This window comes from Elephantulus edwardii, unplaced genomic scaffold (assembly GCF_000299155.1).
Source record: "Elephantulus edwardii isolate Elephantulus edwardi_28Jun2011 unplaced genomic scaffold, EleEdw1.0 scaffold00028, whole genome shotgun sequence".
NCBI classification, from domain to species: Eukaryota; Metazoa; Chordata; class Mammalia; order Macroscelidea; family Macroscelididae; genus Elephantulus; species Elephantulus edwardii.
This window is the reverse complement of record NW_006399778.1, coordinates 4,729,957-4,742,662: the sequence shown is the minus strand read 5'-3', so window position 1 is coordinate 4,742,662 and position 12,706 is coordinate 4,729,957. Positions and strand designations below refer to the sequence as shown.

The following is a 12,706-nucleotide window of genomic DNA, read 5'->3' as shown; positions in this document are numbered from 1 at the left end:
TTCCACTACTGGGAACATACCCTAAAGAAACCATAACTGCCACCCAAGCAGATATATGCACACCCATGTTTATTGCAGCTTGGTTCACAATAGCAAAGAGTTGGAAACAACCCAAGTGCCCATCAATAAACAAATGGATAGAGAAGCTGTGGTATATTCACACAATGGAATATACTATGCTGCATTGAAAACCAAGGAATGCACGCATGAAATATTATACAAAATGGGTGACCCTGGAGGGCATTATACTGAGTTAAATGTTTCAGTCACAAAAGGACAAATACTGCATAGTGCCACTGTTGTAAAACAAGACTGACTTCGGGGTTAGGGGAAAACTGAGAAAAAGGGATGTATTATGTATACTGCATTGAAACAGATGAGGGAGATAACTGTTTTAAAGGGATATATGATGAGGTTTGTCATGACAGGAGTCCAGAACGAAGGCTGCATAGTGGAGTGGACTTGGGGAGAGGGATTGTATAACAATGAAATAATTTTTCTTTTACTTTTCAAAAGAAGAGTGAACTTGGGGGAAGGTTGGGCAGGGAGAAAAGTGCAACAATGAGTGAATGAAAATCCAAAGTCTGTAAACTTTCATTAAAATTAATAATAATAGGCTCTCTGCTCAGATTGCCCTCTCTTCTCATATAGCCTCAGCCACATCCCTGAGACATGATGGTAAAGGTCAGAGTAAATAGATTTGGCTGCATTGGGTGCCTGGTCACCAGGGATGCTTTTAACTCTAACAAAGTGGATGTTGTTACCATCAATGACCCCTTTCTTGACCTCAACTACATGGTCTATATATCCCAATATGATTCCTCCCATGGCAAGTTCAATGGCACTGTCAAGGCTGAGAATTGGAAGCTGGTCATCAATGGGAAAGCCATCACTATCTTCCAGGAGCGAGATCCCGCCAACATCAAGTGGTGTGATGCTGGTGCTGAGTATGTTGTGGAGTCCACTGTTTTCTTCACAACCTTGGAGAAGGCTGGGACTCAAACAAGTAATCATCTCTGCTCCTTCTGCCGATGCCCCCACGTTTGTGATGGATGTGAACCATGAAAAAAGTATGACAACTCTCTCAAGATTGTCAGCAATGCCTCCTGCACCACCAACTGCTTGGTTCCCCTGGCCAAGGTCATCCATGACAACTTCGGCATTGTAGAGGGACTCATGACCACAGTCCATGCCATCACTGCCACCCAGAAGACTGTGGATGACCCCTCTGGAAAGCTGTGGTGTGATGGCTGTGAAGCTGCCCAGAACATCATCTCTGTATCTACTGGCTCTGCCAAGGCCGTGGGCAAGGTCATCCCTGAGCTGAATGGGAAACTTACCGGCATGGCTTTCATGTCCCCACCCCCAATGTGTCAGTTGTGGACCTGGCCTGCCATCTGGAGAAAGCTGCCAAATATGAAGACAGCAAGAAAGTAGTAAAGCAGGCATCAGAAAGGCCCCTCGAAGGCACCCTGGGATACACTGAAGACCAGGTTGTCTCTTGTGACTTTAATACTGACACTCACTCTTCCACCTTTGATCTGGGGCTGGCATTGCCCTGAATGACCACTTTGTTAAACGAATTTCCTGGTATGACAACGAATCTGGCAACTGGATGGTAGACCTGATGGTTCACATGGCCTCCAAAGAATAAGAGCCCCTAGCAACACCAGCCCCAGCAATAGCACTAGAAGAGAGGGAGACCCTCAGCTGCTGAGGAGTCCTTGCCCCAACTCGATCCTCCCACACACTGATAATCTCACATCCATCCTTGACACAGTTTCCATCCAAACCCCCTGAGAAAGGGGAGGGGCTTGGAGAGCCCATCTTGTCATGTACCATCAATAAAGTACACTGTACTCAGAAAAAAAATAATCATAATGATAAAAAAAGACTGGAGAGAAATATCATAGGAGAGCTGCTAAAGCAAATGAAGAAATGATCATGTAAAAAGATTGAACAGAAAATTTCAAAGGGCAGCTCAACAAGACAAAGCAATATATTAAAATGAGAAGAACAAAGACTTGTATTTAATAAGCTCAAAGGGAAAAAAATATACTTAACATTTCACAATTGGAAAAAAATTGAAGAGGAAAAACAAATATCACACCTAAAGTTTAGTGAAGGACTCCATGGGCAAAATACTGAATGATTCAGGAAGCACCAAAAGAAAGGAATACACAGAGTCAATGGTACTGAAAAGAACTGGTTGACATTCAACCATCTCAGAAGGTAGAACTGATGGTACTTAAGCAGTGTCAACTGAACTAATGGCATTGGGCAAAACAAATAAATTGGTGGGATACCAACTGAGATATTTCAGTAAATTGGTGTGATGTGCATGTGCTCATTTGTCTACGCCAGGAAATTTGAAGATAGTTAGAAATTTGAAGGGCTCTCTGGTGGCCTAGAGGCAAGAAGCTGTGCTGCAATCCCAAAGGCAGGCAGTTTGAATCTACCAGCTGCTCCATGAGAGAAGGATAGGCAATCTCCCCTCGTGCCTCTGAAAACCCACTGGAGGGCCAGCTATGGGTCGGTTCTGACTTGACAATACACAACAACAACAGCACCTGGTCAACCAGCTATTGGAAGAGAGTCATATCTACATCCATTCCAAAGAAAGATGATTTAACAGAGTGCAGATTTTACTGAACCCCAGTATTAGTATGATATCATGCTTTGAAGGGTGGAAGGACAGCGCAGGAGAGGAAGACCTCGGATGAGGTGGACTGATACAGTGACTGGGGCAATGGGGTTGGTGTGTCGGAATTAGTGAAGCTGGCTCAGGACAGAGCAGGGTTCAGAGCTGCTGTACATAGGGTCGCTAGGGGTCGCAGGCGACTCAATGGCTCATAACAACAACAACGACGACGATGTTATTTTTATTATTAGCAAGTAAAATTTTGCTGAAGATAATTTAGAAAAGATGATATCAGAAAAATGTTTGCCTGTATATTATCGATTATATAGAGAGCTCAAGGAGCATGGTTTGGCGGGAGTCATGATGCTAAACTGTGTGAAGCCACACTTCTCTGGTGGTTTGAATCCACTAGCACCTTTGAGGAAGCAAAAAGGGCAATGTCCTTTGGTGTCATTTACAGCTTCCAAAACTTGCTGGAGGGTCAGCTACGAGTAGTTTCTATCTTAATAGCAATGAATGTTGTTTTCCAGGGGATTGTACAATTTATTTTCAAACACATTCAAAGAATAAGGGTTCATCTGCCCACTCCCTGTATTCCCAACCCCTCGGGTGTCCAGGTAGACAACACATCCCACACCCATAGCCAGAAAGAGCCAAGACAAGTGAAGAGCTGAGGGAAAGGGTAAGGAGTGGGTGAGAGTGTAGAGTTCAAGTACTCATGATTCCCCCATGCCCATCCGATTACACTGGGCACAGGCCCTGAGGGAGAAGGGATAAAATCTGGAATTCTTAATGGTGTTACTAACCTTCATCCCACTTAGAAACCTCAAAATGAGCTCCCTCCCTTTTCCTGATAATAACCAGCTATAATCCTGAATCCTTGCCACTGGGCAAGGAGACTGCAGCACCCTACTTACCCAAAGCCCTTGCCTTCTTCACATGGAGGCATGAGAGGGGCACAGGCCTTCACCAGTAGTGAATAACTAAGGAACAGGAGTTTATTAAGGTAAAGGGAAGGGGAGAAATAAAAAAAAAAAGGAAAGAAAATCAGAAGGTAGAGTTGGAGTTTTGATAAACAAACAGCTGCTATCTACACCATTTTCTCACCCCACTCCAGGCCCAAGAATCCCTGAATGCCTGAAAGTATAGCCAAAAAGGCAGTTGAGGTGGACATTGAAGAGCCAAGCTGGACCACAGGCTCAAGTCTGTGATGTACAGGGAAGGCCAGGGCTGAGCTCTAGTCTCTGGTCTAAAGTTCTGACCTTCCAAAATTCTGACAAGCCAAATCCTGGGGAACACAGGACAGGTCTGTCGATGCCCACTTCCAAGAGGCTCTGGGATAGAGTGGTATAATGAGTGGGGTCGGGGGGCAATTCCCAAGGGATTCATAAAAAGCTGAAACCATTAAAAACTTCCCAGCAAAAAACAAACAAAAACCCCAAAAACCTTCTCAGCGAGAAGTGGTGCCCAACCTGTCTTTCTGGGGGATCATTCTCCCCAGTGGCCAGAAGACACAGCTTAGGGGATCCAAGAGAGCTGAGGGAGGAGGCTGCAGGCCCCATTCAGACAAGATGGGGCCCAGAGAAGGAGCTCATTAGCACCATGCTGTGTTGAGGCCTCCCTGCAGCCTAACTGACCACATGGGCCCCTCAGAGTTGGTATGTCCACTTGCTAAAGCTTCTGTACTCTTGTGGTTTGACCCCCACAAGGGAGGGAAAGAAAGGGGAGGGGAGAAGGCTTTAAGTCTCAGCTGTAATCCCAGAATTTCCGTACCACAAATTGGCCCAACAGAACCACAGCCCGAATTATCATCACATTCAGAATGGGGCCATTCCCCAAGATCAGGGCTGCCTCCCAGCCACAGCTCTGAGCGATCCACCCAGCAATGTAGTGATGCAGCATGAAGTCAGCCATGAAGCAGGTCACCTTGCCCAGGAAGCAGGTCATCTTGCCCAGGAGGCTGGTCAGGCCGTGCTGGTAGACACACAGGGCCAGGTGCCAGCCAAGCCCAGATGAGTCCCTGTGGATGACGCTCTCAAGCAGGCTGGAGGCAATCTTGATGAGCAATTGATAAGAATTCTGTGCTATTGGCTGCAAGGGTTGCAACATGTTCTGGAACTCTATGTCACAGTGCTGGCTGATGTTTTCCCCAGTGATGGCGAGTTGCCAACCCACCTGCCCCATGAACTTCTAGACTCATGGGGTAAGGAGACCATTTCCAGGTCAGCAGGGGTGGCCGCCCCTTCAGCCTCCTGCTCCTGCTGGTGGTGGTAATAGACGCAGCTTCAGAAAACTTCTACTGTGTGCTGGGCTACCGGTTCCTCTGACGTGGAGGATGGGTTGGGTCTTCGCAGCCCTGTCCATGATGGCCTGGACCTTGTCCAGATGCCGTATTTCTTATCCTAGTAGAGACCAGTGTCAGCCTGCTCGGATCCTGGCCTAGACTGGGGATAGCTCAACAAGGTGTCCCGAGGATTGGCAGCTGCTCACTGGGGCAAGGTGTCTGCTGAGGCCCAGCTTAATGGCAAAGAATTTTTTGAGTGAGTTATTGATTATACAAAAATATTTGACTGTGGATTACAGCAAATTATGGGTAACATTGTGAAAAATGGGAATTTCAGAACACTTATTTGTGCTCTTGCAAAACCTCTACAGTGATTCGGACAGAACAAGGGGATGCTGTGTAGTTTAAAACAAGGAAAGGTGTATGTCAGGGTTGTGTCCTTTCATTATACTTTTTCAATCTGTATGCTGAACACCAGCAGCCAGGAAATGAAAAGGCGCATTGCCATGGGAAAGTCTGCTGTTAGGGACCTCTCCAAAGTGCTGAAGAGCAGTGGTGTCTCTCTGGAGACTAAGGTGTGTCTGATACAGGCCATGGTCTTCACAATCACCTGTTATGCATCAGAGAGTTGGACAATGACCAAGGAGGATAGAAGGAGAATTGATGCCTTTGAGCTGTGGTGCTGGAGAAGAGTATTGAGAATACCATGGACTGCTATGAAAACAAACAGATTTGTCCTGGAGAGGGTTAAACCGGGTGGCTCCTTGGAGGCAAGGATTCTGAGGTTCCGTCTAACTTACTTTGGACATGTTGTGAGGAGAGACCGGTCCTTAGAGAGGGACATCATGCTTGGGAGGGTGGAGGGACGGCGCAGGAGAGGAAGGCCCTCTATGAGGTGGATTGATTCAGTGACTGGGATAATTGGGATGGGAGTGTCAGAGACAGTGCGATTGGCACAGGACAGAGCGGAGTTTAGGGCTGTTGTACATAGGGTCGCTATGAGTCGCAGGCGACTCGACGGCACATAACAACAACAACAACATGCTGAACACATAAATCAAGAAGCTAGATTACATGAAGGAGTCGGAGGAAGGTTCACTGACAGCTTGCACTCTGAAGATGACATAATCTTGCTTGCTGAAAATAAAAACTAGTTAAAGCATTTAATAATGAAGGTCAAAGACTACACCCTCAGTATCAGCCATATCCCCACATAAAAAGAAGAAAAATCCTTACAACTAGATTGGAAAATGTTGTTGTTAGGAGCCACCAAGTTGTGTACAACCCACAGCAACTCTGCTAACAACAGAAACTTACTAGGACCTGCACCAACCTCAGCATCTCTGATATCCTCCAGTACATTATTAGAGTCACTGCGTCAATCTGTCTTGTTACTGGTCTTCCTCTCTTTATCTGATCCTCCATCTGTTCCAGCATGATGTCATTTTCCGAAGACTGGGCCCTCCTGACAACATGCCCAGCATATGTGACATGAAGCTTCACCCTCCTTGTCTGTAAGGAGCATCCTGCTTGCATTTCTTCTAAGACGTATTTGTTTGTTTGGCAGTCCTTAGGCATTGTACAACTTTCATGATAAACAGAAAAATTACGGATGCTGTCAAGAATAGAGATTATTTTACTTGGACCCACAAACAACATCCATGGAAACAGCAGTCAAAGAATCAAGCAACATTGGAAAAATCTGCTGCAAAAGACCTTTTCCAAGTATTGAAAAACAAAATGTAACTCTGAGGACTAAGATGTACCTGATCCTAGCTATGGTGAATCCAATTGTCTAGTATGCATTTAAAAACTGTACAGGAAAAGGAAAAAATCCTGATGCATTTGAATGATGGTGTTTGATGAACAAAAAATGAATAAATGTGTCTTGGAAGACTGGCAGTCAGAATACTGCTTAGAAGTGGGAATAGCATGATTTCACCTCACGTACTTTAGACACATTATCAGAAAGGGCCAGTCCTTTAGCAAGTCAGAGCCACCACCTCACCCCAGCAACAATAGCAAAGTTCAACAGAGCAGCAAACAACAAACGCTGGTGAGCTTGTGGAGAGATCGGAACTCTTATTCTCTGCTGGTGGGAGTGTAAAATGCTACAGACACTATGGAAAGTGGTCTGTCACTTAAAAATGTTGGAAATAACAGGGAGCTCTGGTGGCCAAGTGGCAAGACGCTGCATTGCAATCCCAGAGATACACAGTTCAAATCCACCAGATGCTCTGCTGGAGAAGGAGGGGGCAATCTCCTCCTGTACGAGTCAGATCTGATTTGATCGTACACATAAAAATAATACAATAAAAGTAAAAAAACCAAAAACCAAAAAAGAAACAAACAAAAATGTTGGAAGTAGAAATACCATTTGACCCAGCAATTCTGCTACTGGGAAAAGACCCTAAAGAAACTAGAGCCAGGACTCAAACAGATGTATATTTACCCATGTTTAGCACTGTGTTATTCACAATAGCAAAGAGATGGAAGCAACCCAAGTGTCCATCAACAAATAGAAAAACTATGTTACATTTTCCCGAGAAAGAAGGGCAGTCTCCTTCCATGCGATTGACTGCCTCTGAAAACCTGCCAGAGGGTTAGCTGTGGGTCAGTTCCAGCTCTATGGAACAGAACAACAACATTCACACAAAAGAATATTACATAGCATTGAAAAACAATGAACTCGTAAAACATTACACAACATGGGTGAGCCTGGAAAAATTATGCTGAGTGAAATATCTCAGTCATGAAAAGACAAATGCTGCATAATACTACTATTACAAAATAGGACAGACATGGGGATTGGGAGGAGAATAGGAAAAGAGTGGATAGATGAAGAACACTGTATTGGAACAGACAAGGGGAAGAACTGTCTGAAAGGAAAGTATGATTAGGCATTATATGTATGACAACAATCTGGTACAAGAGGTGCACTGCAAAGAGGACTAGGGGAGAGGAGGGAAGGAAAGAGGAGGGAGGGAGAAGGAGGAAAACATGCAACAATGAATCAATTTAAAAAAAAAAGAAGGAAGATTCTCAATAACAAGGATTGATACAATGGCTGCAAGCATGAATTTAAACATGGTAACAAATGTGAGGATGGTTCAGGACCAGGTGTTACGAATGGCAACAATAACAACAGCATAAGGTTTATGTACAGTGTTCATGTGGAATCTCTTAGACTATGGCTTTTATATTGTTGTTGTCATCATGTACTGTCCAGTTGGAGCCTATTCATAGCTGACCCTGCAGCAGGTTTTCAGAGACAGTAAATTACACAAGAAGAGACTGCCTATCTTTCTCCCGGGGTTCAAACTCATGGTGGGTTTGAACAGTGTGTCTTTGGGTTGGCAGGACAACTCCTTAGCACTCATCGTTAGTCACCATAACCCTTAGGCATCATTAAAGCCTGGAACTGAAATCACTCTGATGGCTCAATTGTTAGTAAGAAAACAGACCAGTGACACCAATCAGGTATGCACTCCGTTAGAACATTCAAACACACAAAATCAAAAGGGCAGCATTTGTTCAGTAATAAAGTGCAGAAAAAAAGAAGATATGGGAAAGAAGAGAGAGGAATGAGGTCAGAACATACTAGGAAGAAGTAGAAAGAGTGCTGTGCCAATGTGGGAAATGTAGTCTGTGTCCTGAAGCATGATGGGTATGAATTTCTGAATGGAAAAAAAATTAGCTCCTTCAACTTTTACTCAAATCACAATAAAAAGTTATCTTCCAAACTAGCACTATTTCCTCCTCTGGTTTATATAGTCAATTCTTACCACAAAGTGGTTTGGGGGCTATAAAGTCACCCAGAACATTAAATTAGTGAATAGTGAGGAGGATGTGAGACGTTCGCCCCAGAAGGTCAAGGATTGCAATCTTCAATATAGTTTGAAGCTCAGGAAAATAAAGATTCTCACCCCAAGGCCAACTGGCAGCATTACAGAAGATGGAGAAGAGATTGAGATTGTTAACATTTTCGGCGTGCTTGGTTCCAAAATCAACACGTGTGGCATCAACAGTCAAGAAATCAAAAGACAAAGTGATTTGGGTAAATCTACTGTCAGTGACCTCTTCAGAATACTGAAGAGCAGTGATGGCAGTCTCAAGAGTAAGGTGCACTTGATCCAAGCCATGATCTTCACAATTACTTGCTTTGCATCAGAGAGCTGGAAATGACTAAGGATGATAGAAGAATCATCGATACCTTTGAGTTAGGGTGCTGGAGAAGAGTATGGACCATACCATGAACTACCAAGGAAGAAACAGGTCTGTCCTAGAAAGGGTGAAATCAAAGCTGCTCCTGGGAGTCAAGGATTTTTGAAGCTCCTTTTCACATACTTTGTGCATGCTGCCAGGAGGAACCATCCCAGAGAAGGACATCATGCTTGGAAAGGTGGAGGGAGGGCACAGGAGAGGAAGACCCCAGATGAGATGGATAGACGCAGTAACTGGGTTAATGGAGGTTGGTGTGTCAGAAACAGTGAGATTGGCTCAGGATAGGACAGACTTCATAACTATTGTATTATGAGTCTCAAGTGACTCGATGGCACATAACAACAGTAACAATTCTAGGAGCTATTGCTTCTAAAGGAAATACAACATTAGTTTCCTGCTGGCATTTGGTCACAAAACTTTTATAATGTTTGTGTACTTCCATGTAAAAACATTTTATTTAACATACAATGAAATCTGCAAAAGCTAGAACCAGTTTATACAGTGGAAACCTGTCAGAAAAGGAAAACACATAGTTTCCACTAAACTGAGTCACAGCAAAGCGTCTAGGGAGCTCTGCTGGTGTAGAGCGTAGGGAGCTGCACTGCAAAGCTAGAGATGACATGTCTCTGGGTGTTCAAATCCACCACCTGCTCCTCAGGCTCGCTCTTCCTGGGCAATTTACAGCCTCAGAGGGTCAGGCACCACGAGTCAGTTCCAGCTCAACAGAAATGAGAGCGAAAGAGTTTGATAATTTACTTTTCTCATGAGCAACAGTCCATGGTCTTTGCAATTACTTGCTATGCATCAAAGAGCTGGATAATGACTAAGGATGATAGAAGAAGAACTGATGACTTTGAATTGTGGTGCTAGAGAGGAGTCTCGAACATACCACCGAGTGCCAAGAAAAGAAATAGTGTGTCTTGGACAGGGTAAAACCAAGTTTCTCCTTGGAGGCTAGGATTTTGATGCTCCATCTCACATACTTTGGGTTTATGGACAGGAGGGACCCATGTTTGGAGAAGAATATCATGCTTGCAAGGGGGGAGGGACAGTGCAGGAGAGGAAGGCCCAGGATGAGACGGATTGATACAGTAACTGGGGCAAGGGGGGGGGCAGGTGTGCCTGAGTCAGTGACAACTCAATGGCACATAACAACAGCAACAATATGAGCAACGTATCAGGTGCAGTTTGCAAACCAGGCAAATTTTTCTAATAACATTCTAATGGCTAAGAACTCAGCCTCTGGCACCAGACACCTGGATTTGAATCCTAGCTCTGTCACTAACTAACTGTGTAACTTTAGAGTAGCTTTCTTGTGTGGCACAATTTTCTCATCTGTACCACAAATCTCTATCACATAGAGCTATTATGTTGTTGTTATCAGGTACTGTCGAGTATGACTCATAGTGGCCCTATGAATAACTGATAAGAACACCATCCTAATCTGTATCATCCTCACAATCTCTGACGCACTCAAATCCATTGCCACAGTCACCATGTCAACCCCCTGGCTGAGGATCTTCCTCTTTTTTGTCACCCCTCCACTTTCCCAAGCATGATGTCCTTCTCCAAAGAACTACCTCTCCTAGCAACATGCCCAAAGTATGCGACATAGAGCTTCATCATCTTTGCCTCCAGCAGGAACACTCTGGCTGCACCTTCTCCTAGACATTTGTTCTTTTGGTAGTCCATGGTAGTCTAGTGCTCTTCTCCATATCACAGTTCAAAGGCATCAGTTCTTCTGTCATCCTTCGTTACTGTCCAGCTCTCAGATACACAGCACATGACTGAAAAGACCATGGCCCCTTAGTCCTCAAACTAACATTATTAATCCTCACTAATTTGGAGAGATTTCTGATTACAGACTTTCCCAGTACAATACACCTTCCAATCTCCTGACTGCTGGTACCAAGTGTATTGATTGTGGATCCAAGTGAGACAAAATCATTGACAGTTTCAATCTTTTCTCTGTCTACACTAAAAACATATATAGTACTTAGAATAGTTACTGATGGAATGATTTGTGACTACTATGTCCATGGTATCTACCATTATCTATTATATACTAGCTTCCATGGGAAGGATGGATGATCATTTGTTTGATAAGTCCCCCTTTATACAATAAGTGGGCTGTTTCCAAACTGTCTTGGTTCTAAACATACCACAAATAATGTCTTTAGTATAGCAAGGCACCTAGAAGAGGTAGGAAGAAGTAGTCACCTTAACATCTAGACTTTGTGCTGCTGGGAGGACACGAGCTCCAGCTAAGCAGGACCAGTTCTGTTTGGTTGGCTTGTGGGGGTTGAAGCTGTTGAAGAAGGTGGGAATGAAATATCCTTATTTGTGAAATAAAATGTAGCATCTCTCTCCAAAGCTGAAAGTGATGTGTAAATCTCAACCTCTTGAACACCAGAAAGTTGGAGGAAGAAAAGAAGTACAGGCCTGAATTCCTACCTGGTCTTTGGTCTTTTGAATGAGAGTAAAGTATTTCCCTTCATGTTGCTAGGAGGTGCTATTCCTTGGAGAAGGACCTGGTGCTTGGAAGCATGGAGAGTCAATGAGGGAGAGGAAGACCTTCAACCAGGTGGACTGACATGGTGACTGCCATAATGGGTGTCACGAAGTGTGAGGATGGTGCAGGATAGAAAAGGATTCAGATCTTTTGTTCATAGGGTAGCTATGACTTAACAACACTTAATAGCACCTAACAACAATTTTACTAATTGGTAAAATGGCTACAATTGGACTTGCCTGATTCCTGACTGGGAGTAGGGTGGGAAACTAAAGGACCATTCACTGTTAGGAGACCATGCCCAGTTTTGAGCTCTCAGGACTAGAGGGGAAAGGTTGGCTCTTGGCTGGAATTAAAGGGGCTTCGTAGGGTAGGACAGGAAAAGCTAACTCAGCTGGGACAAGATGAGTGAGAGAAAAGGGGCTAGAACAAAATCTTGCCTGTCCTGGGCTCCTGCATGCCAGGATTAATTATCAATTATCAATACCACCTTTATCAATTACTCAAACATCAACAGTCATTCACAGGGGCCTAATATGTGCCTGTGGTTTCAAACAAGGTTTCCATATGCTTGGTTTGCACCTAGAGGTAAACTGCTTTGAAATTTCAATCATATGATCTTGTTTTATCATCTGTGAAATAGGGCTAACCTAACCAACTTCTAAATATATAGCTAGCTATGTCTCCTAAGGCTAGTATTAAAAAGAATGTATATGAATGATTGTATGAAACACAATGTAAACTAAAGATTGTATAAAACAATGCATATGAGTGAAACATACTGTAGAGGTATTATTATATGAAAATAAAGAAAAAATATTAGAAGAAGTGTCTCCAAGAACTCTACAGCTAGCTTAGTGTTCAACTGTTAACCGAAAGGTCAACAATTCAAATTTTTTTCACAGCAGAAAAGTCAAAGCTGTTGCTGTGAACTGGCTTTGACAAACACTGTGGCATTTGGACAAGAACAAACTGGGAGGAGGGTAGAGAGAATGGTGCAGCGGTGAATGAATGGAAACCCAAAATCTCTGTAAATGTTTATGAA

General features: G+C 43.8%; 1 pseudogene; it reads right to left on the bottom strand.

The window, feature by feature from the left end:
- Nucleotides 1-4,387: 4,387 nt before the first annotated feature.
- The window catches only part of LOC102864262, a 10,027-nt pseudogene continuing 1,708 nt past the window's right edge, over nt 4,388-12,706 (bottom strand).